Source organism: Balaenoptera borealis (assembly GCF_965194805.1).
Source record: "Balaenoptera borealis genome assembly, chromosome: 8".
Taxonomy (NCBI): Eukaryota; Metazoa; Chordata; class Mammalia; order Artiodactyla; family Balaenopteridae; genus Balaenoptera; species Balaenoptera borealis.
In genome coordinates, this window is record NC_138865.1 from 31,344,117 (window position 1) to 31,369,052 (window position 24,936).

Here is a 24,936-nt window from a genome sequence, read left to right on the forward strand (position 1 = left end):
ATGAGAGATCAGGGCATTTGGGCATCATGGAGTGACAAAAATGGATTGTTAATAGATGAGCTGACCCAAAAGAGAGGCATTTACAAAAAGCCACTGGGTATTGTACCATATGCCAGAAATTTAGATACTGGGCCTACCACATCAGAGGAAAAGTTTGCAGAGAAGGGCCACATCAGAACTTGCAAATCAATTTCATTGTGCCTCTCTCAGCAGCATCAGGGGCCACTGAATTTGCCTTAACAATGGTAGTTACCTACACAGGCCTTCTACTGCCTTACCCATGCAAGGCATCAACCTCTGCTAATGTCACTGAGGTGTAAACAAAGCAGCTTTTACAACCTTTCGGAGTGCCACAAGCTAAAAAGTCAGATCAAGGCTCCCACTTCACCATGAAGCAAATGCAATAATGAGCATTATGAAATGACATTACAAAATAACAGTGGTAGGTATCACATAAATACATAAAGGGCTTTTAAAACAACGGCTGTTGAGAGAACTTGGAGGACAACTGTCTCCCAAGTGGTCAAGAAAGCTACCCATTCTCCTGAGATTACATTAAATCCACACTCCCTGATTACATTAAATTCATGGAATCTATAGCATAACTATACCATATTTAAATTCACAGCAACTGAGGGAACCACCAACAGAGACGCTGCAACCTCTAATGGTGTATACACCTGCATCAGAAACAACACAATGACCAGTTTTCACAGATATGGTAGCTCTAACGTTGCTGCCCACAGCAAAGGAACATCCCGCTCAGTACCTGCACCGTTCCCTTCTCCCTCATAGAAAATACAGAGCCTGACCACTTCCCCCTTGGTCCTGATAAGAGCCTGATGTGGACCACTGGCTCTGGGGCCATTCTCAGCCTGAGTTTGCTCATCGTCAGCGAGAGCCAAGCAAACTACCCACACCACTTGGATAGGCTGCCCACATACTTTGTGGAACCAACATGGACCTGATCCTGACACCCAGGAGGTGTAACTAATCACCCTCAGACTGGGTACTAGCACTTGGATGACACTCAGGGGACCATCACTATCCTATAGCTGGCTGCAGACAACCTCAGGCTTTAATCTCTACTCTATTGCTGTGTCCCTTCCTTACCTGAGAAGTTCCTACCCACACCCACTCCATGTCCTTGGCATTCACATCACAGAAAGAAACACAATATGGGTTAGACTGGGGGAACCACACCATTGGCTCTTTGGGTTGGTCAATCAGCACTGAGGCTGGCACTCCTCCTCCTATCTCTACTACTGCTGGCAATAGTCCTCTGGATAAGCTAGACTCTGTGATACCACTTGTGACTTATAGGTGCCTTCTAAGCCCTATAGACCAACTTTAACTTCAAATCAGATGAAACCCACTATTATTAACTAGTGCCATTAAAAAATAGAGCAATGGCCATTACCTATCGAGTCTCATCTAAAAAATGCCCAGATATAGTGTGCACTCAAATTACAACCAGGATGCTCGGGATTGGTACAATCAAATGAAAAACTCTGTAATTCAGAGACTATACCAACGAACCTTATGGGATTATGGAGATAAAAGTATACCTCCTGCTAATCCCTGAGATGATGATAAATATAAACCCTGACAACAATGTATACCCTTACAGTTATTGGCCTCTCTTTCTTTTATTTTTTTCTTTGAAAGTGATAATTGCAAGGAGTGGTAAGATCAATAGACAGGTTTTTTTCAGGTGTTTTTTTAAAAAATTATTTATTTTTGGCTGTGTTGGGTCTTCGTTTCTGTGCGAGGGCCTTCTCCAGTTGCGGCAAGCGGGGGCCACTCCTCATCGTGGTGCGCGGGCCTCTCACTATCGTGGCCTCTCTTGTTGCGGAGCACAGGCTCCAGACACGCAGGCTCAGTAGTTGTGGCTCACGGGCCCAGTTGCTCCACGGCATGTGGGATCCTCCCAGACCAGGGCTCGAACCCGTGTTCCCTGCATTAGCAGGCAGAGTCTCAACCACTGCGTCACCAGGGAAGCCCTGGCCTCTCTTTCTATTCTTTACAATGATCTCTCTCCTTCACCACTATGAGCTTCATTTATTGAGGTGGAAAGAAATTGCGCTAACCAAGTGGCCATGGGCACGTAACCATGGACCTCTTCCCTGGATACTGATCAATATATTCAAGGAAGGCAATGTGTACAATATAATGTTACCTAAGCTAAGGCATGTCTAGGAAATTAGAAACTGGCTTGAGAATGCTCCATAACCTAACCTCCTCACATACCAACTGCAAATTTTATGTACCACTCAGTAGGGGTGGGCTCTACAATAATTGCAATACTGGCTGCCCACAGTGAATAATCATATCTCTTGGGTATTATAGCAGACAATTCTCATGAAAAGCATATTTGATCATATTGATAGAGAAATCTAACTGCTCTCTGCATGGGAGTTTCTCTACCCAACTATTTTCTATCCAACTACTTGCTTCAGCTATTACAGAATTTTCTAGACCTATCAAAACCACCATTAATAAGTACTTGGGAAATATTTGAGGGTAATTTCTGCCCAATGTTATTGTTCTGGGACCTTATTTCAGAAACCTACATAAAGGCATCCAATCAGAAGAGAAGAAGTAAAACTGTCTCTATTTGCAGATGACATGATATTATATTTAGAAAACCTTAAAGACTCCACCAAAACACTGTTAGAATAAACCAATTCAATAAAGTTGCAGGATACAAAATCATTATACAAAAATCATTGCATTTCCATACACTAATAATTAGCTATCAGAAAGAGAAATTAAGCACTTCCCTGGTGGCGAAGTGGTTGAGAGTCTGCCTGCCAATGCAGGGGACACGGGTTCAAGCCCTGGTCTGGGAAGATCCCATATGCCGTGGAGCAACTAGGCCCTTGAGCCACAACTACTGAGCCTGTGCGTCTGGAGCTTGTGCTGCTCAACAGGAGAGGCCGCGACAGTGAGAGGCCCGCGCACCACAATGAAGAGTGGACCCTGCTCACTGCAACTAGAGAAAGTCTTCACACAGAAACGAAGACCCAACACAGCCAAAAATAAATAAATAAATAAATAAATTTAAAAAAAAAAGAAAGAGAAATTAAGAAAACAATCCCATTTACAATTGCATCAAAAAGAATAAAATACCTAGGAATAAATTTATCCAAGAAGATGAAAGATCTGTACACTGAAAACTATAAGAAATTGATGAAAGACATTAAAGAAGACACAAATAAATGGGAGTGTATATCATACTCATGGATTGGAAGAATTAATATTGTTAAAATGTCCTACTACCCAAAGAAATCTATAGATTCAGTGCAACACAATCAAAATCCAATGGTTTATTTTTTCACAGAAATAGAACAAACAATCCTAAAATTTATATGAAACCAAAAAGACTCTGAGTATCCAAAGCAATCTTGAGAAAAGAACAAAGGTAGAGGCTTTTCTGATTTCAAACTATAGTACAAAGCTCTAATAATCAAGACTGTATGATACTGGCAAAAAAATAGACACATGCACCAACTGAACAGAATAGAGAGCTTAGAAATAAACCCACACGTATATTGTCAGTTAACTGATGATAGAGGAATCAAGAATATACAATGGGATAATATAGTCTCTTCAGTAATGGTGTCAGGAAAACTGGACAGCCACAGGCAAAAGAATGAAGCTCGACCACACTATCTTACACCATACACAAAAATTAACTCAAAATGGATTAAAGACTTGACTATCAGACCTGAAACCATAAAAATCCTAGAAAAAAGCGTAGATGGGAGGTAACTTCCTTCACATAGCTCTTAGCAATGTTTTTGTGGATCTGAATACAAAGGCAAGGGAACTAAAAGTAAAAATAAACAAATGGGACTACATCAAACTAAAAAGCTTCTGCACAGTAAAGGAAACCATCAACAAAATCAAAAGGCAACCTAAAAGATGGGAGAAAATACTTGCAAATCATATCTAAAAAGGGATTAATATTCAAAATACATAAAGAATACATACAACACTATGAAGTAATATGAAACAAGAACAAAATAAAAAATAATCTGATTTTTAAAATGGGCAGAGGACCTGAATACAGTTTTCCAAAGATTACATACAACTGTCCAACAGATATATGAAAAGGTGCTCAACCTCATTAATCATCAGGAGAATGCAAATAAAAACCACAAAGAGATAGCACCTGACACCTGTTAGAATGGCTCTTCTCAAAAAGACAAGAAATAACAAATGTTGGTGAGGATGTGAAGAAAAAGGAAAACTTGTATACTGTTGATGGAAATGTAAATTGGTACAGCCTCTGTGGAAAAAAAGTATGAAGGTTCCTCAAAAAATTAAAAATAGAACTACCATATGATCCAGCAATCTCACTTCAGGGTATTTATCTGAAGGAAATGAAATCACTATATCAAAGAGATACCTGCATCCCCACGTTCATTGCAGCATTATTCACAATAGCCAGGACATGAAAACAACCTAAGTGTCTATTCATGGATGAATGGATAAAGAAAATGTGATATATATGTATATGTATGTATATGTGTGTATATATATATATATATACACACACATACATACATACACACATACATACATATATATGAAGTATAATATAATATAAATATATGTATAATGGAATATTATTCAGCCATAAAAAAGAAGGAAATTCTGCTATTTGCGACAACATGGATGGACCTCAAGGGCATTATGCTAAATGAAATAAGTCAGAGAAAGACAAATGCTATATAATCTCAATTATATGTGGAATCTAAAACAAAATCAAAAACCAAAAAAACCCCAGAACTCATAGATAACAGGAAACAGATTCGTGGTTGCCTGAGGTGGGGGGTTGGGGTGGGAGTGGGGGAACTGGGTGAAGGTGGTCAAAAAGTACAAACTGGAAAGTTATAAGATAAATAAGCCCTAGAAATGTAATTTACTGCATGATGACTTAGCTAACAATATTGTATATTTGAAAGTTGTAAAGACAGTAGATCTTAGAAGTTCTCATCACAAGAAAAAGAATTGTAAACTATGTGTGGTGATGGATGTTAACTAAACTTATTGCGGTTATCATTTTGTAATATATACATATATCAAATCATTATGCTGTACACCTAAAGTGAATACAATATTATATGTCAATTATATCTCAATTTTTAAAAAACCTAAAAATCCCACCTTACAGAATATAGAAACAATAATGAAAAGACAAGTAGCAAAGCTAACCTGGGAGGAAATTTATTGGTGTAGTCACAACACCACCTCCCAAGGGGCCACTATGAAAGCTGTTCTAACGTCTGCCCTAGGAAGGTTTGGATACCATGGAGCAGAGGGTCCCACAGTGAAACACAGCAAACTTGTAATAAATAGGGATAGAATTGGGACAAATGTATAATACAATTGATGTCTGCTTTTAGAAATAATTTGGCCCACTTGGGAGGATCCCATATGTGAGTGCCCCATGGTTCAGGAACTAATTTGGTGCATGTCTAAATTAACTTTTTATCAGACTGCTGAGAGTATCTGTGAAACCTATCCCATGTCCATGGGCACACACTGATGCTACTTATTATGGCAGTCAGCAGGAAACTCAATCACTAATGCTCACCAATCTCAACGAGAAGGAATATACAATTGCCCACCAAACCAAATCTGCATACAGCCTTAGCCACGGCAATACATATGTATGCAGATCTAACTGCATGCTGGGTTAGATTCCTACAACCTGATTTTAGTACACAGCATAACGGCCAAACTCTCCTATAAACCTCACCCATCAAGATGAGCCTCTTCCCTTCACCATTAACATCCAACAACAGCATCAACATCCAACGAATTTATGTGAGGCTTGCCACATAAATGTGTAGACAGTGGTGGGCTAAGCACATAACCCATTAGTTGACCCAGGTGCTGAGTGTGAGGTAGAGAACATTCAAGTCTGTTCGACCATGACATTGTATGCTCCTATTCACACCACTTGGAATTGCACTAAGCTGTGCAAATATACCTTTCCTACAAACACAGAGCATATAGGCAGCAGAGGGAGGCTGGAGGACCTGAAAGAGAATCAAATAGTCTCCCCTATCACAAGCTTCCTCCCACCCAACACTGCAAAGTTTTCCCTGCACTTGAATTTGGCTGAAAATTCCAGTAGATTTTTACTCAGCAGCAGAACATCCCAAGTCCTTGTTTTCACAAGCCACACTAGCCACAGCTCTCCAATGACACAAACGAGCTCTGCTAATAGTCCCCCTGGCACTAATCACTCTAGGTTCACTAACTCTGGAAATAGAACAGCATATGTGTGGGACACTTCACAAAGAAACACAGATAGCCATGTCCAAGGAATTATCCACGGAAATGAAACAAATGGCCCAGGGATTAGAACTCTTGGCTGAATCTCAGTGTACTTTAGGGACCATGGCATTAGACAACTGCATAGCCCTAGGTTATTTATTAGCTGTTAAAATGGGGGTGTGTTTGTGTCTGTGCACTTCCTCACATATCTTGCTGCATGTGAGTCATAACACTTACCACGTTTTAAAGATAGCCAGGGACATGTATCAAAGGAGTCATAATGTCACTCTATTAACTAAATTGATTGAACAAGTCAAAATCTTCTCCTTTTCTGATCTATTCTCCTGACTTCCCCCCACTAAGTGGGTCAACTGGCTGAAAATGGGCTTTGAAATGGGCTTTATGCCCTTGTAGGATTTGGGGCATTTAGAATGCTTTATTGCTGGCTGCTGACCCAGACATTACAAAGTTATACACAACTTAGATTATAAAACAACATGGAGCCAGGGGATATATTATTGTATAAATGAGCCAAAGATGTCCCTGTATATTGGTCCCTATGCTGTTTACTTTTTTTTCTTTCTTTTTATTTATGTATTTATTTATTAATATTTTCTTTTTATCTATTTATTTATTTGGCTGCGTTGGGTCTTGAGTTGTTGCTGTGCGTGGGCTTTCTCTAGTTGCGGTGAGCGGGAGGCTACTCTTCGTTGCAGAGCACAGGCTCTAGGTGCTCAGGCTTCAGTAGTTGGGGCTCTTGGGCTCAGTAGTTGTGGCTCACAGGCTTAGTTGCTCCGCGGCATGTGGGATCTTCCCGGACCAGAGCTCGAAACCGTGTCCCCTGCATTGGCAGGCGGATTCTTAACCACTGTGCCACCAGGGAAGTCCCATGCTGTTTACTTCTTAACAGCAGGCTGAGACCTCTAGCTCAAAGAGTGATGGTATCAAACTCAAATTTTTACAAATTGAATTCCTTTTTTTTTTTGGCCGCGCCACCATGCATCTTGCGGTATCTTAGTTTCCCTACCAGGGATCTAACCTGGGCCCTCAGCAGTGAAAGTGCTGAGTCCTAACCAGGGAATGCCCCCAATTGCTTTAAATATAGTCCAAATAAGCTCATTCTTAGCTACTTATAGCCTGTCTTCTTCATAAAACCTGTGAAACTATACCCAACATGTGCTAGCCATAGATAAGACTAGTCTTGGGGCTGTAAAAGACCCCAAACTGCTGCTGTTCTTCAGAGCTCTTTGATCCAGAAACTCCCTGTTATGAGCTCAGTCGTGTCCCCCCAGATTTATATGTTGAAGTCCTAACCCTCAGCACCTCAGAATGTAACTATATTTGGAGATATGGTCTTCAGTGAGGTTATTAAAGTAAAATGAGCTCATTAGGGTAGACCTAATCCAATCTGACTGGTATCCTTACAAGAAGAGGAGATAAGGACACAAACACAGACATGCACAGAGGAAAGCCCATGCGAGGACACAGGGAGATATCCATCTGCAAGCCAAGGAGAGAGGCCTCAGGAGAAACCAGCCTGCTGACACACCTGAACCTCCCACTCTCTAAAACTGAGAGAATGAACGTCTGTTGTTCGAGCCACCCGGCCTGTAGTGTTTTGCCACAGTAGCCCAAGCAAACGAGTACACGCCCATCTTGCTGCTGAGCAACATCACCTAGACACTTAAGCCCCCTCTCCAGTTCCCCTCTCACGCAGGAGTTCCTTTGCCCTGTTTCTCTTCTGGGTGGGGGTCCCATGCCACAGCCTCCAGCAGGCCTCCTGCTGTGAGGGACGTCCCTTCTCATGCAACCCATCAAGCACTGCCCAAATAAAGCTCATTGTGTGCTACTGCTATCCTGTGGTCATGTCTTTTATCAGCCTCTAAATCTTTGAGTTTATCTCTATCTCTATCTATCTCTATCTCTGTATCAGCTTTTTTGGATACACGTGTATACATTTCTACTGCAGGTGGTTTAAATCTAGCTAAGCAGATCATTATACCTGAGATCCAAGAGTAATGACTCACTCTATGAGTGTTGAGATCATCCATAAAGTCATTTCTCAGCCCAGAAGCTCCACTTGTTGCCTATTCCCAGTAATAGTAACCACAGCAATTGCATGTAATGAATGCTTACAATATATTAGATATTGTGCTAACAGATTTATATGTGATATCACAAGAAGACATCACAACAGTCTTCTGAGTCAAGTACTATTATTTCCACTGTACAATTAAAAAATCTAAGCAACTTAAGGTATACATGAAGGTATACAAATATTAGCTAACTTGCCTAGTATTAAACAGCAATATCTGGCAGAATCCATGTCTGTTTGACTGCAGAGCCTAAACAAGTAATAAGGACATGGAACTTAATCCAAGGACTTTCAAGAAGTGAGTCGCATTTGGTCTGCAGTCACCCAGCAAATATATCATGAGAGACTGCTAAGAATATATATTTGAATAGCATGTATCTTTAAACATGAGATTGGTAGATTAGTCATGGCTAAACAGGAATATATATCCAAACCCATAAGTCACCTTGACATGCGTTCTGATTGCTGGATCCTTTCTTTGTCCTGTAAGCACATTTCAAAGTAGAACTATGGAGTTTTAGTTTCAAAGAATTTAAAGCTGGAAGGGGCCTTAGACATGATCTAGTCCAGTTCTCACATTATAGCTTTGCACAAACCAAGGCCTAGGAATGGAAATAGACTTGTCTAGTGACCCAGGATGTTAGTAGAAGAGCTAGACATAGAATCTGAGCTCCATTATATAGTAATAAAAATCATAATTATAACAAAATTAATTATAATACTAGCTATTACCATTTGGGGGTACCTGCAATATGCCCTGTACATATACTGTCTTATTTAATCCTTAAAGCAGTCTTTTGATATAGGTATTTTTATCTCTATCTTGATTAAAAGAAAAGAGTTTCTAAATCCAGGATCACATAGGTAATACATGATAAAACCTAGATCTGAATCAAGGTCCCTTATAGAATCAAGATTCTAAGGTTTTCCTACTATAACATTATTTTCAAACTAACTTTTGCCTCAACTTTTATTCATGCTATGAAAACTATAGGAAAATAATTGAAAATGACATCAATGAGAAAAGAACAGGATTAAGACAAATATGTATATTCCACCATCAATATCAGAAAGAGTTCTACAATGGCTAAGCTTTATTCTGATCTCAAGGAAAGTTTGAATGGAAATAATGTATGCACTGCATATTACCACTTCAAGTTGTAAAGATACGGAATCATCTGGAAATAACGACGACTTAGTGTCTCTTTTGTAGGAGATACCTGTTGATTCTCTTCTAGACATTCCATTTTTATCTTCAATTCTATAGTCTTTTTTCTTTTTTGACTTGTCCCAGTGGTTTTTAAATAATGCTTTCTTGGGTCACACAGAGATAACAGAAGGAGACACAGATGTGTTTTGTATTGAAACTTTTCCAGGAGCTCCTCATCTACAGTGGCACTGGTCACCAGAAGGACATTTGAGGAAAATAGCCAGTTGTCTTCTGAAGCTTTCCCCAAAATTTCCTCAAGGCTGCTTTCTCTTTATCGATCTCCCTGAACCGGATATTTAAAGCCTTCTGGAGTTTTTGAATGTGGAGCTTGGTCCTCTTCTCCTCTCCAAGGTTGTACACAAGGGCCTTCCGCAGGTATACAGGATCTCCTGTTTTTATGGTGCTCTTCTTCATTGTGTAACTCATTCCACCCATGTTCAAACTCTGGCAGAGGGGGTTCAAGCCAGGAGAGTGGGACTGCCTGTAAATGTCTCAGTAAAATGATTCTCCTGTGGTTTGGAATATTAGAACCATGGCACCATGGGAGCAGAGACTCACAGAATCTTGGAGCTGAATGGCATCAGAGATCCACTTAGCTCAAACCCTTATATTTATTGATAAGAAGAAGTTTTTAAGCTTGCATGTATTCTTAGTTTAGAAATAGGAATGAATATTTCAATAGACCAGAATGGCATCAGGATGACCGCTGCCATTCTGTGCTTACACTTATGTCTAATGGTAAGTGACTTTAGGTGCTCAAAATCAGGACCACAATGTTTATGGACAAAGAAAAAGAGAAAGTAGATTCAATAGTTCAGTTTAGTTTTTGAAGCTATTTGTCATTTCTTTACATATCCAGTTGAAGTTGCCAAATAATTGAGATTTTGTCATTTGTCTAGGTATTAGATTAGACTTAAGGATAAGAACTTCCTCATGAAGTGTCTACTTTTCATACAAGAGAGGACAGGAAACAGGAAAATATACACGTGTGCCAAAAAAACCCCACAGAAAATATAAACTAAAAACTAATGAGATGACGGAGATGGGAAGGGGCAAGTGGAAAGGATGGGGAAATGGGAATAGAGGAATAGGAATAGGAAGAGGGACACTGCTTTGAGTATAATGTTTAACTGTTCTTACAGTTAGAAATATGTTAATTTTTATGTGTTCAAAAATAATTAAAATAAAAAAGGATTAGGGTGTGGTACCCCACACTTTTTAATGTGTATTCTAGGATTGAGTAAGGAGTAAATATATTATGGATAATGAGACCCACGTTCTCTCTGTTGGAGAAAGAAACTACAAATAAAAGAAGAAGGCTATAATGTACTCTGTGGTGCTGGATTAGAATTAGAGATAGCAGTATGAAATTATGGCTCTATCAATCAGTGTGAATTTATGGTTCTATGAATCAGGTGAATCCATGGTTCTGTGAATCAGTATGCATTCATGATTTGATGAATCAGATGAATCCATGGTTCTAAGAATCAGTATGAATTCATATGAAGAATGGCTCACTAGAAACTCTGGTCTCCAAACATGCCTTAGAGACTTGGGACTTTGTGACTCTCCCCAACGTGACTTGAGCCCCATTTACTCCTAGCCTCAAAATTCTGGAATTCGTAGATAACAGGTTTAATGTCCCCCTCTTTCGGTTTTAGCTATTATTTTCACCTAAGCCTCGATTATGTTATTTTATTCCTTTTAACCTCATTATGAGCAACACATATATAGTTCTTCCAGACCACTTTAGTCGGGAGCAGAGAACCTGAACAATGTGGAATGTTCCTAAGTAGCACATTTTTTTCCTAACAGGAGAATTTTACTAATTTTCTTTTTTAAATTGAGTTATAATTGGCTATTACATTATATTAGTTTCAGATGTACAACATAATGATTCCATATTTGTATATATTGTGAAATGATAACCACAATAAGTCTAGTTAATATCCATCCCCATACACAGTTACAATACTTTTTTCTTGTGATGAGGACTTTTAAGATCTACTCTCTTATCAACTTTCAAATATTCAATATAGTATTATTAACTATAGTCACCATGCTGTACATTACATCCCCATGATTTATTTATTTAATAACTGGAAGTTTGTACCTTCTGACCCCCTTCATCAATTTCACCCACCCAAAACCTCTGCCTCTGCCAACCATCAATCTGCTCTCTGTATTTATGAGCTCAGTTTTGTTGTTGTTGTTTTTTATGTCATTTTGTCCTGTTTTTAGATTCCACATATAAGTGACATTATATAGTATTTGTCTTTCTCTGACTTATTTCACTTAGCATAATGCCTTTAAGGTCCATCTAGTTGTCTCAAATGGCAGGATTTCCTTCATTTTTATGGCTGAATAATATTTCATTGTATATACATACCACATTTTCTTTATCCATCCATCTATTGATGGACACTTGTTTCCATGTCCTGGCAATTGTGAATAATGCTGCAATGAACATAGGGGTGCAGATATCTCTTTGAGATAGTGATTTAATTTTCTTTCAATAAATACCCTGAAGTAGGATTGCTGAATCATATGGTAGTTCTATTTTTAATTTTTTGAGGAACCTCCATATTGTTTTCTACAGTGGTTATACCAATTTACGTTCCCACCAACAGTGCATAAGGGTTCCCTTTTCTCCACATCCTTGCCAACACTTGTTACTTTAATTTTTTAATTAAAAAATTTTAAATTGAAGTATAATTGACTTACAACACTATGTTAGTTCCAGATGCACAACACAGTGATTCAATATTTCTATACATTACAAAATGATTACCAGGATAAATCTAGCTACTGTTTGTCACCATACAAAGATATTACAACATACTAACTATATTCCCCATGCTGTATGTTTCATCACCATGACTCATTTATTTCATAACTGAAAGTTTGTACCTCTTAATCTCCCTCACCTATTTCACTCAACCCCCCCACCACATCCCCTTCTGGCAACCACCTGTTTGTTCTCTGTATCTATAACTCTGTTTCTGTCTTCTGTTTGTTCATTTGTTTTATTTTTTAGATTCCACATATAAGTGTAATCATACAGTATGTCTTCCTCTGTCTGACTTATTTCACTTATTTTCACTTATTTCACCTATACCCTCTAGGTCCATCTATGTTGTCACAAATGGCAAGATTTCATTCTTTTTTTAATGGTGAGTAACATTCCATTGTGTATATATAACACATCTTCTTTATCTATTCATCTGTTGATGGACACTTTGGTTGTTCCCATATCTTGGCTATTATAAATAATGCAGCAATGAACATAGGGTGCGTATGTCTTTTTGAATTAATGTTTGTTTTCTTCAGAAAAATACCCAGAAGTGGAACTGCTGTATCATATGATAGTTCTATATTTAATTATTTTGAGGAACCTCCATACTGTTTTCCATAGTTGTACCAATTTACATTCCCACCAACAGTGCACAAAGGTTTCCTTTTCTCCACATTCTTCATAATAGCCATTCTTTTTTTTTTTTTCCATAATAGCCATTCTAGTAGGTATGAGGTGATACCCTGTGGGCTTTTTTTTTTTTTTTTTTTGTATCTCCCTACTAATTAATGATACTAAGTACCTTTCATGTATCTGTTGGCTACTTGTATGCCTTCTTTGGAAAACTGTCAAAATGGAAAACTGTCTATTCAGGTATCTGCACATTTTTTAATCAGATTACTTCTTTTTTTGCTAGTTGTATGAGTTCCTTATATATTTTGGATATTAACTCCTTATCAGATAGATGGTTTGCAAATATTTTCTCCCATTGTGTAGGCTGCCTTTGCATTTTGTTGATTGTTTATTTGGCTGTGCAAAAGCTTTTTAGTTTGATGTAGTCCCACTTATTTATTTTTGTTTTTGTTGCCTTTGCTTTTGGTGTCAAATCCAAAAAATCATCGCCAAGACCAATGTCAAGGAGCTTACTGCCTATGTTTTTTCCTAGGAGTTGTTATGGTTTCAGGTCTTACTTCAAGTCTTTAATCCATTTTGATTTAAACTTATGTATGGTGTAAGATAGCGGTCCAGTTTCATTTTTTGTTTTTTTTTTTGCATGAGGCTGTTCAGTTATCCAACACCATTTATTGAAGAGACTGTCCTTTCCCCATTGTATATGCTTATCTCCTTTGTCATAAATTAATTGACTACATATGGGTGGGTTTATTTCTGGGCTCTCTATTTTGTTCCATTGGTATAGGTATCTGTGTTGATGCCAGTACCATACTGTTTTGGTTACTATAGGTTTGTGATAAAGTTTGAAATCAGGACGTGTGAGTCCTCCAACTTTGTTCTTCTTCCTCAGGACTGCTTTGGCTCTTCAGGGCCTTTTGTGGTTCCAAACAAATTTTAGGATTATTTTTTCTAATTATGTGAAAAATGCCATTGGAATTTTGAGAGGGCTGGCACTGAATCTATAAATGGCTTTGGGTAGCACAGAAATTTTAACAGTTTTATTCTTCCTTCCCATGAAAATAGGATCTCTTCACATTTATTTTGTGTCATCTTCAATTTCCTTTATCAATGTCATGTAATTTTCACTGCACAGAACTTTCACCCCCTTGGTAAATTTTGCCAAATTATTTCATTGTTTTTGATATTGTTGTAAAGAGGATTGTTTTCTTTGTAGCTTTTTCAGATATTTGGTTGCTTGTGTATAGAAACAAAGCTACTTTTTGTATGTTGATTTTGTATCCTGCAACTTTGTTTATTAGTTCTAACAAGCTTATTTGGTGGAGTCTTTAGGATTTTTCTATATACAAGATCATATCATGTACAAACAGAGACAATCTTACTTCTTCCTGTCCAATTTGGATGTCTTTTATTTCTTTTTCATGCTTAATTGCTCTGGTGAGGACTTCTAGTACTATGTTAAATAGGAATGATGAGAGTGGATGTCCTTGTCTTGTTCCCAATCTTAGAGGAAGAGCTTTTAAACTTTCACCATTGAGGATGATGTTAGCTGTGAGCTTTTCATATATGATTTTTATTACTTCTATACTCAATCTGTGAAGAGTATTTTTTTTTAATCATGAAAAGATGTTGAATTTTCTCAAATGCTTTGTCTGTATCTATTGATATGGTCATTGACTTTATCTTTCATTCTAGTAAGGTGATGTATTACATTTATTCATTTGCATATGTTGAACCATCCTTGCATCCCAGGCATACATAAATCACACTTGATCATAGGGCATGATCCTTTTAATGTATTGTTGAATTTGATTTGCTATTTTATTTTGAGAATTTTTGTATCTATAGTCATCAGGGAAATTGTCCTATAGTTTTCTTTTCTTGTAGTATCTATGACTAGCTTTGGTATCAGGGTTATGGTGGGCTTGTAAAATGAGTTTGGGTTGTTCCCTCCACTTTAATTTTTTTGTAAGAGTTTGAGAAGTATTGGCATTAATTCTTTAAATTATTGGTAGAATTCACCAGGGGAATCTGGGCTTTTCTTTTGGAGAGGTTTTGGATTACTGATTTAATCTCCCTACTTGTTAATTGGTCTGTTCAGATTTTCTAAGTCTTCGTCATTCATTCAAGATGCCTTCATCTTGGTTGGTTGTATGTTTCTAGGAATTTATTTCTTCTAGGTTATACAAAACACTGGCATATAATTATCCATAGTAATCTCTTTTGATCCTTTGATTTTCTGTGATATCTGTTCTGTGTTATCTGATTTTCTGTTTTATTGTGTTATAATGTCTCCTCTTTCGTTTCTAACTATTTGAGTCTTTTTCGTTTTCTTAGTCTAGCTAAAAGTTTGTCAATTTTATTTTTTTAAAAACATTTCTTAGTTTTACTGATCTTCCTATTGTTTTACTGGTCTATATGCCATTTATTTCTGCTCTGAACCTTGTTATGTCCTTCCTTTTGCTAACTTTAGATTTGGCTTGTTCTTCTTTTTGTAATTCCTTGAGCTGTAAAGTTGACATTTTTTTGTTTGAGAAGCAAGTATATTTCCTGCTGTTGGATGGAATGTTCTATATATGTCTATTAAGTCCATTTGGTCTAAAGTATAGACCATCAAATAAAGTATATTTCCTTACTGATTCTCTGTCTGGACAATCTATCCTTTGTTGAAAGTGGTGTATTGACACACTCTACTATAATTATATTGTCTATTTCTCCCTTCTGATCTGTATTATTTGCTTAATATATTTAAGTTGGGCGCATATATATTTGTGATTGTTATATCCTCTTGGTGAGTTGGCCTCTATCTTTATACAATGACCTTCTTTTTCTCTTGTTACAGCTTTTTTTCTTATTGAAGTATAGTTGATTTACAATAATGATTTACAACATTGTGTTAGTTTCAGGTGTACAGCAAAGTAATTTGGATATATATATATATATATATATATTCTTTTATTTTATTATTTTCCATTATAGATTACTACAAGATATTGAATATAGTTCCCTGTGCTATACAGTAAGTCCTTGTTGTTTCTTGTTACAGCTTTTAAACTTTTCTTTGTCTCATGTTACAGTCTATTTTGTCTAATATAAGTATAGCTATCCTGCTTTCTTTTGTTTTCCATTTGCATGAAATATCTTTTTTCCATCTCTTCAATTTCAGTCTATATGTATCCTTGAAGCTGAAGTGATTCTCTTGTAGCAGCATATGTCTTTGATTGGATAATTTAATCCATTTACATTTAGAGTAATTTTGATGGATATGCCATTTTTTTAACATCTTTACTGAAGTATAATTGCTTTACAATGTTGTGTTAGTTTCTGCTGTACAACAAAGTGAATCAGCTATATATATATACATATATCCCCATATCCCCTCCTCCCTCTTGAGCCTCCCTCCCACCCTCCCTATGCCACCCCTCTGGGTGGTCACAAAGCATCGAGCTGATCTCCCTGTGCTATGCAGCAACTTTCCACTAGCCATCCATTTTACATTTAGTAGTGTATATATGTCAATGCTACTCTCTCACTTCATCCCAGCTTCTCCTCCCCACCCATGTCCTCAAGTCTGTTCTCTACATCTGCATCTTTATTCCTGCCCTGCCACTAGGTTTAGCAGTACCGTTTTATTAGATTCCATATATATGCATTAGCATATGGTATTTGTTATTCTCCTTCTGACTTACTTCACTCTGTATGACAGACTCTAGGTCCATCCACCTCATTACAAATAACTCAATTTCGTTCCTTTTTACGGCTGAGTAATATTCCATTGTATATATGTGCCACATCTTCTTTCTTCATTCATCTGTCAATGGACATTTAGATGGCTTCGATGTCCTGGCTATTGTAAATAGTGCTGCAATGAACACTGTGGTACATGTGTCTTTTTGAATTATGGTTTTCTCAGGGTATATGCCCAGTAGTGGGATTGCTGGGTCATATGGTAGCTCTATTTTTAGTTTTTTAAGGAACCTCCATACTGTTCTCCATCGTGGCTGTATCAATTTACATTCTCACCAACAGTGCAGGAGGATTCCCTTTTCTCCACACCCTCTCCAGCATTTATTGTTTCTAGATTTTTTGGTGATGTCCATTCTGATTGGTGCGAAGTGATACCTCATTGTAGTTTTGATTTGCATTATCTCTAATGATTAGTGATGTTGAGCATCTTTTCATGTGTTTGTTGGTAATCTGTATGTCTCCTTTGGAGAAATGTCTATTTAGGTCTTCTGCCCATTTTTGGATTGGGTTGTTTGTTTTTTGATATTGAGCTGCATGAGCTGCTTGTATATTTTGGAGATTAATCCTTTGTCAGTTGCTTCATTTGCAAATATTTTCTCCCATTCTGAGGGTTGTCTGGGTATGCCATATTATTAACATTTTCTTGCTCTTTTGTAGTTCCCTTGTTCCTTTCTTCCTCTCTTGCTGTCTTCCTTTGTGAAATGATTTTCCATTATATATGCTGTGATTCTCTTTATCTTTTGTGTATCTACTGTAGGTGTTTGCTTTGCAGTTACAATGAGGCTTACACAAAACATCTTATAGATAAAAAGTTTATTTTGAGCTGATAAAAACTTAAGTTTGATCTCATAAAATCCTATCCTTTTACTTTTTCCTCTCTTATATTTTCAATGTCACAATTTACCTCTTTTTATATTGTTTGTTCATTAACAAATTATTATAGTGTTTTTACTAGAGTTGAAGTCATTAATACGCTACCATATTATAGTGTTAGAATGGCCTGAATTTGACTACATATTTATCTCTACCAGTGTGTTGTATATTATCATATGTTTTCATGTGACTCACTAGCATCCTTTCATTTCAGCTTGAAGAACTCCTTTCAGCATTTCTTGTAAGGCAGATCTAGTGGTGATGAGTTTTCTCAGCTTTTGTGTGTTTGGGGAAGTCTTTATCTCCTTCATTTTTAAAGGACATCTTTGCTGGATAAAGTATTCTTTGTTGGCAGTTTTTTCTTTCTTCACTTTGAATTTATCATCTCACTCTCTCCTAGTCTGTTTCTGCTGAGAAATCTGATGATAGCCCTTTGGGTGTTCCCTTGTAGGTGATACGCTTCTTTTCTCTTGCTGCTTTTAAGATTCTCTCTAAATATAATCTAACCCAACCTACAAAATAAAACTGATGTTTTGACAGTTTTATTATAATGTGTCTTGGAGGAGATCTTTTTAGAGTCGAATTTCTTTGGGTACCTATGGGCTTCATGGACTTGGATGGCCAAATTTCTTCCCACATTTGGGAAGTTATCTACTATTATATCTTTAAATAAACTTTCTGCCCCCTTCTCACTCTTCTCCTCTGGGACTATAATAATTATTAGGTTACTTCTCTTGATGGTATCACAAAATACATGTAGGCTTTCTTCACTCTTTTTTATTCTATATTCGTTTTTTTTCTCCTCTGACTGGATAATTTCAATGGTCCTGTCTTCTACTTCGTATAATCCTCTGCTTGATCCATTCTGATGTTGATGCTCTATTGCATTTTTCATTTCATTCATTGCATTCTTCAGCTCCTTAATTTATTTTGATTCTTTCTATGATTTCTATCTCGTTTTCTTGATTTTTTGAATTGTCTTTTTGTGTTTTCTTGTAGCTCACTGAGCTTCCTTAAAAAGCTAATTTGAATTCTTTATGAACTAAATCACATATCTCCATGTCTTTGGGATTTGTTATTGGAAGATCATTGTGATCCTTTTGTGCCATCATGTTTCCTTGAGTTTTCATGTTCCTTGGAGACTTGTGTTGCTGTCTTCACATCTGAACTATCAGTCACTTCTTTTGGTCTTTGAGAAATGCCTTCCGTTAGCCCTGCTAGGGATTCTGTGGCTTCCTTAGACATTCTGTGGGTATGCTTCACACTTATTCCTTCTTGTGACATTATTAAGCTTGTATGCCTTCCCTCAATCCTGCAATGCACCAGGCTGGGCTTTTGCTTTCCCAAGAGCAGTGCTAAATGCTTAAGAGAGACCTGGGTCTCTCTCAAGTCTGCAGACTCAGGCTGGCTTTCTACATATGCTCATTAGTCATCTGCAAAACCCTGTTCTCTAAACTGTTAGGAGACTGCACAGAGAGCCAACCAAGGAGTGGAAGTGTGTGGGGGTGATGTGTGTGTAGCACTGTAAATACCCATGGGGCAATTGGGGTAATACATGGGTGAGTGGTCCAGCAGCTTGTTGGTGGGTCTCCCAATGGAGTCTGTGGTGTGGTTAGTAGAATCCACATCCCTTTGATACCATCTGAGCCCTAGCTGATGTGCTACCTACTCACCACCCCCCCGTCACGCAGCTCATGACTCAGTTACTCTGGATGGGGCAAGAGAAATAATGTTCTTCTTTGGGAGCTTCCTGCACAGCAGGGTAAGCTGAGTGCTCACTTACACACCCTCACTCTCCCCCAAGGGAGAAATCATGGGCCAAGAAGGGCTCTCTCTTTGCCTTAAACTGTGATTCTTTGGAGGAGGGGTGACACAGGTAAAGTCTTAATTGTTCCTCTTATCTTCCCCAATGTATTCAATCTTGGATTATTTTGCTCCAACAGTGTGCCAGAGCTTCTTCACTGGAAACCTGGATTCTCACAAAGACTCTTTTATTGTGGGTGATTATCTAAGCCACTGTTCTCCAGGGGCTCTTGGACCATGGCCAAGAGGAGCTGGAGCTGGAACACAGGCCACTTCAGGGTCCACAGCTGGACCAAGGTCTGTATGCCCATTACTGGATACACAAGTATGTGAGACTCCTCTCTGGCCACTTGTTGTTTGGTGCTGGATTCCACAGCTCCCACAAAAACACTTTTGTCTATGGACAGATGCCCAGTTGTTATTGAGAGTGGGATATGATGAGGGACAACTTATTCGACCTTCTTGTTGATGTCACTTCTTGTAGGCTGCTGTTAAAGAAAAAAAGTATTCTGATTTTTATTATAGATAGTAAGGAACTCCTTATTCAGGACTGTTGGAATGGACGTCAATATTATTTCAATAGGGGAAAGTGACTGGGATCATCTATGAACACAAAAAGGAAAAGTGGCGATTTATAGCCAAGGAGCAGGTTGAGGGGTCAGTGGGTAGAAATTACTGGGAAGGTGGAGTACTTTTTGCTAAACTAATCTAGCAGAATTTTTGATGAAGGGAGGCCAGAGTGATCAGACATCACTTGGAGGATGGTGGGGGAGGAAGAATTTGGTCATATATCAAGGGTGATCAAATATGGAGGATTCTGGCTAAACTGATTTGACAGGATTCTTGATAAACCTAGGCAATGCAAAGATGGACACAGAATCCCAAAGTCAGGACCTAGTTGAGAAGAGGGTTCAGAGGAGCCTGACTAAAGTTTGGTTAAAAAAGGAATCTTTGCAACTAGAGATTATCATAATAAGTGAAGTAAGTCAGAAAGACAAATACCATATGATATCACTTATATGTGGAATCTAAAATATGACACAAATGAACCTATCTACAAAACAGAAATAGACTCACAGACATAGAGAACAGAATTGTGGTTGCTGAGGGGGAGGGGGTTGGGGGAGGGATGGAGTGGAAGGTTGGGGTTAGCAGATGTAAGCTATTATGTATAGAATGGATAAACAACAAGGTCCTACTGTATAGCACAGAGAACTATATTCAATATCCTATGATAAACCATAATGGAAAAGAATATAAAAAAGAATGTATATATATATATATATATATATATATATATATATATATATATATATATATATGACTGAATCATTTTGCTGTACCACAGAAATTAATACAACATTGTAAATCAACTATACTTTAATAAAAAAAATAAAAATAAAGAAAAAAAGAAAAAAAAAAGAATCTTTGTCACTGCTCAACTGAGTCTCCCCATTCTGTAAGAGATTGCATTGGCCTGTCCTTTTAGAGGGTGACCCTGGCAAAGAGTCCAGGTGTCTGTCTCAGGTACACTATAGGAACCCACTGGGTTCATCATGGGGTGCTCTCATGGAAGCCATGGCACACAAAAGAGCTTAAATGTTGCTTGAAGGCAAATTTTTCTGTTGTTGCTTAAGTTGCTTCTGTTGCATTTCATACTTCAATACAGTAGAGTATAAGGTATCCCATTGATGAAGACTGGTGGCTCAGTGTTTAATGAAAAAGGGAAAGGGTGTTAAAGAAAAAATAATATTCTAACTTTTAAACAAGAAAATTATTCATGACGCTTGTTAAAGAAGGGTAAGACTTTATTCAAGGGGGACCATCACGATGGTTGTAGGGACCACTGCAATAGGGTCTTGAAGTGGCAGGTGGAGAGATTGGGCTTAATTTTGAATATAGCATGGGTAAGTAGGGATTTATACCCAAGGAGCAGCGTGTGGGTCAGTGGATGGAAAACGACTAAGAGGAACATCAGTGGTAAGGGGTTTCTGGCTAAGCTTACCTAACAGGATTCTTGCTAATGGCAGGCTTGGGTAATCAGACATCACCAGGAGAGTGGTGGAGAATGAGGAACCTAATTAGATATCCAGGGTGATCAGATATCAAGGCTGGGGGATTCTGGCCACACTGATGTGGCAAGATTCTTGCTAAAATCAGACAATGCAGATAGGAATATAGAAGAAAGCCTAGTTGGAAAGTTTAGGGGAGCCTAATAGAGTTTGGTCAAGGTAAGAAGCTTTGTCAAAGAGAAGGAGCACTTCATTCTCATTCCCCCTAAGATAGCTGAGGAGGTTTATCAACTGATTTGAGATTACAGATCTCCTGCTTGGAATCTCCTAAGTGCTGCTGCCCATTAGCATGCTAAAAGTCTCCTAATCAAAACCACACTGTCACAAAATCAGGATGCCACAACCACTGCTCTCTTGGATGTGGACCCTGGGCCCTCTAAAGTTGACTGGGACACCCTAGAAAGGGAGGCCACCGCTTGCAGCAGGGGTCACTCAGGACCACTAGGACACCTAAAGAAAGAAAAAAAGGGAAAAATGGCTGGGGACAGAAAGGAGACCAAAATGAGAAGAAAAAAGATAGAAAAAAGTCTACACACCTAAGGTACAAGCCATTCTAAAAATTTGTGTTTGTAAAAAAACAATAAATCTTACCTCAGTTTGGTTCCCTGGAATTGTCTTTGCGTCAGAGTTTTGTGAGCAGGATGTTTTCTTTAAAAAAGAACTGGGAAAAAAAAAAAAAAAGGGAGCATCATTGGGCTGAGTAGAAATCAGACTCAGGTTCCCAAACAGTTTCACTGGATCTAATGTGCAGTCATAGGGCTAAAAATTAATTCTTGATAGAATTGTCTTCAGGCTGATTTGTCCCTTGCTTGATTTGGCCACTGGATATGAAGCCTATCCAGGGAGAGATAAAAATTGGCAGGGCACTGTGTATAGCTAAAGCAACCCTAAGGGACCAGCAGCCAAAGCTGTCTTCCAACAGCACATCAGCAACCAGTAAAGTAGGTACTTTGCTGAGACAGGATCTAGGTTGCAGGTGCCAGTATTCTACAGAGTCCACCCCATACACCCTGAATCCTTTTTTTTAAAATAGTTATGAATTACTCTTTATTTATTCATGGAAAGGTATTTTATTTTAAATATAACAGTGTATACATGTCAATCCCAAGCTTCCAATCTATCCCTCCCCCCCACCCTTCCCCCTGGTAACCATAAGTTCATTCTCTAAGTCTGTGAATCTGTTTCTGTTCTGTAAATAAGTTCATTTTTGTCATTCTTTTAGATTCTGCAAATAAGCGATATTATATGATATTTGTCTTTCTCTGTCTTACTTAACTTAGTATGATAATCTCCAGTTCCATCCATTTTAATTTTCATCCTGAGGGTGGGAGAAAAATGTGCATGTTCAGGTTGTGGGAGTTGTGTGTGTGTGTGTTCAAGATAGTGTGTCTGTCTGTGTGCACACTTCAGGTTGGCAGTGTGTGAAAATGGGATTTGAGGGGCTATGTATACATTAAGGAAGCTTGAAATCTCCTGTTTGTGGTGGGGTTGAGGGTATGTATGAAGGTATATGTGAAGGTTCTTGTGGGTTATGTTGCAAGCTAGAGTTTGGGTGGTTTATGTGAATATTCAGACTGTAGGGAGAGTGCATGTGTATCTGAGGAGGGTGAGGCTATGTGAAATACATGTTGAATTCTGCTGGGATAGGGTATGTGTGAATTCATAGCTTGTGAAGGTTTTATGCATGTATTTGAGAAGGCTAGGATGACATATATATGCATTTGGGGATGGGGATTGGTGTGTCTATGTGTATTTGGGTCATGTAAGGTTCTAGATGTGTGTATTTTTAACTATAGGGAGTTGGGGATGCATATTTTGGGAGTTTTGAGGGGATGTGGGTGTGTGTGTGTATTTTGGGGGCTGAATGGTTGTATCTATTCTGAGTCCAGCTGGGTGTGATAGGCATTTTTCCAGAGTATTAATATATTGTATGTTTATATGGGTGGAGTTTGGAGGTATGTGTGAATGTATGTGTGTGTGAGCATGTGTATGTGTGGAATGTAGTGTTTTCTATGCTTTGGTATGTGGGGTATGCTGGAGTATCCAATGTAACAAATAATTCAGTGACTTCCAACAACAAAGGTTTGTTTCTCATTTATGTTTCATATCCTCCATTGGTTAGTTTTAGATTGGTTCCCTGTCCTCTTCACCTTGGATCTAGATGGATGAAGCAGCCCCATCTGGAACAGCAACAGAGGGGAATGTGTCTTATCAGAAGTTATACATGGCATTTTCACTCACATTTTATTGGCCAGAGTAAGTTACATGGCTACACCTGAGTTCAACTGGGTGGTATGTATACTCTCTTAGACAGAAACACCACAGAAAGGGGCAGTACATATTCTTCTTAATGATACAGTCTACCACATTGTATCTGTTCAGAGCCTGTTCCTTTGCTGTGTGTGTATTTTGCTAAGGAGTATGAGGAAGCTAAGGGCAAATGTGTTTAGGTGTGTAAAGGCCAATGTATGATTAAGGCCACATTGTCACGTGTGGGTTGTTTCATAACAGATTTGTGGCTTCACATCTGGGGAGGTGAATGTTTGGGTTGAGTGTTGTTCAAGTGCTCTATATCCTTATTGAGCTTCTAACCATTACTGAAAGTGCAGTGTTGAAGTCTACTCACATTGTAGAGCTGTCTATTTCTCCCTTCAATTATGACAATGTTTGCTTCATATATATGGGAGCTTTGCTGTTTGTTGCACATATAATTGTAATATCTTCCTGTTGGATTGACTTTTATCATTATATAATGTCCTTCTTGCCTCTTTTTTATTTTTAATTTTTAATTTTAATTAATTAATTAATTTATTTATGGCTGTGTTGGGTCTTTGTTTCTTTGTGAGGGCTTTCTCTAGCTGTGGCAAGTGGGGGCCACTCTTCATTGCGGTGCGCGGGCCTCTCACTATCGCGGCCTCTCTTGTTGTGGAGCACAGGCTCCAGATGCGCAGGCTCAGTAATTGTGGCTCACGGGCCCAGATGCTCCACAGCATGTGGGATCTTCCCAGACCAGGGCTCGAACCCGTGTCCCCTGCATTAGCAGGCAGATTCTCAACCACTGTGCCACCAGGGAAGCCCCCTTCTTGTCTCTTGTTACAATTTTTTTTTAACTAAAGTCTATTTTGTCTGATATTAGTATAACCACCTCTGCTCTCTTTTGATATTTGCATGGAATATCTTTTTCCATCCTTTAAACCTATTTGTGTCTTTAGGTAGGTGAGTCTCTTGTAGAGAGCATGCAGTTATATCCTGTTTTGTTTTTTTAAATCCACTCTGCCAGTCTATGTCTTTTGATTGGAGAGTTTAACACATTTACATTTATAGTAATTAGTGTTGGTGAAGGACTTAACTGTTGCCATTTTATTTGTTGTCCTTAAGTCTTATAGAATATTTTGTCCCTTATTTCCTCCATTAATGC

General features: G+C 38.2%; 2 long non-coding RNA genes across 15 annotated transcripts in view; one reads left to right on the forward strand and one right to left on the reverse strand.

The window, feature by feature from the left end:
• The window catches only part of LOC309634369, a 38,109-nt gene extending 18,394 nt beyond the window's left edge, over positions 1-19,715 (forward strand). Inside the window, exons 3-5 of one of the 2 annotated variants that reach the window (XR_014248062.1) lie at positions 12,725-12,772; positions 16,003-16,042; positions 19,587-19,715. This is a non-coding gene — a long non-coding RNA (uncharacterized lncRNA). The remainder of the gene's footprint in view (positions 1-12,724; positions 12,773-16,002; positions 16,043-19,586) is intronic. The other variant, XR_014248063.1, reaches the window with a different exon arrangement.
• The window catches only part of LOC309634366, a 111,846-nt gene that overhangs the window by 34,267 nt on the left and 52,643 nt on the right, over positions 1-24,936 (reverse strand). For 4 of the 13 annotated variants that reach the window (XR_014248043.1, XR_014248044.1, XR_014248045.1 and 1 more), the window contains 2 exons: positions 22,110-22,179; positions 19,838-19,934 (listed from right to left, as the gene is read on the reverse strand). The exons of 2 other annotated variants lie outside the window; for them this stretch is intronic. This is a non-coding gene — a long non-coding RNA (uncharacterized lncRNA). Of the gene's footprint in view, positions 1-19,837; positions 19,935-21,338; positions 21,969-22,109; positions 22,180-22,704; positions 23,699-24,936 lie in introns of those variants that run through there. 7 more of the 13 variants (XR_014248048.1, XR_014248050.1, XR_014248047.1 and 4 more) reach the window with 4 other exon arrangements.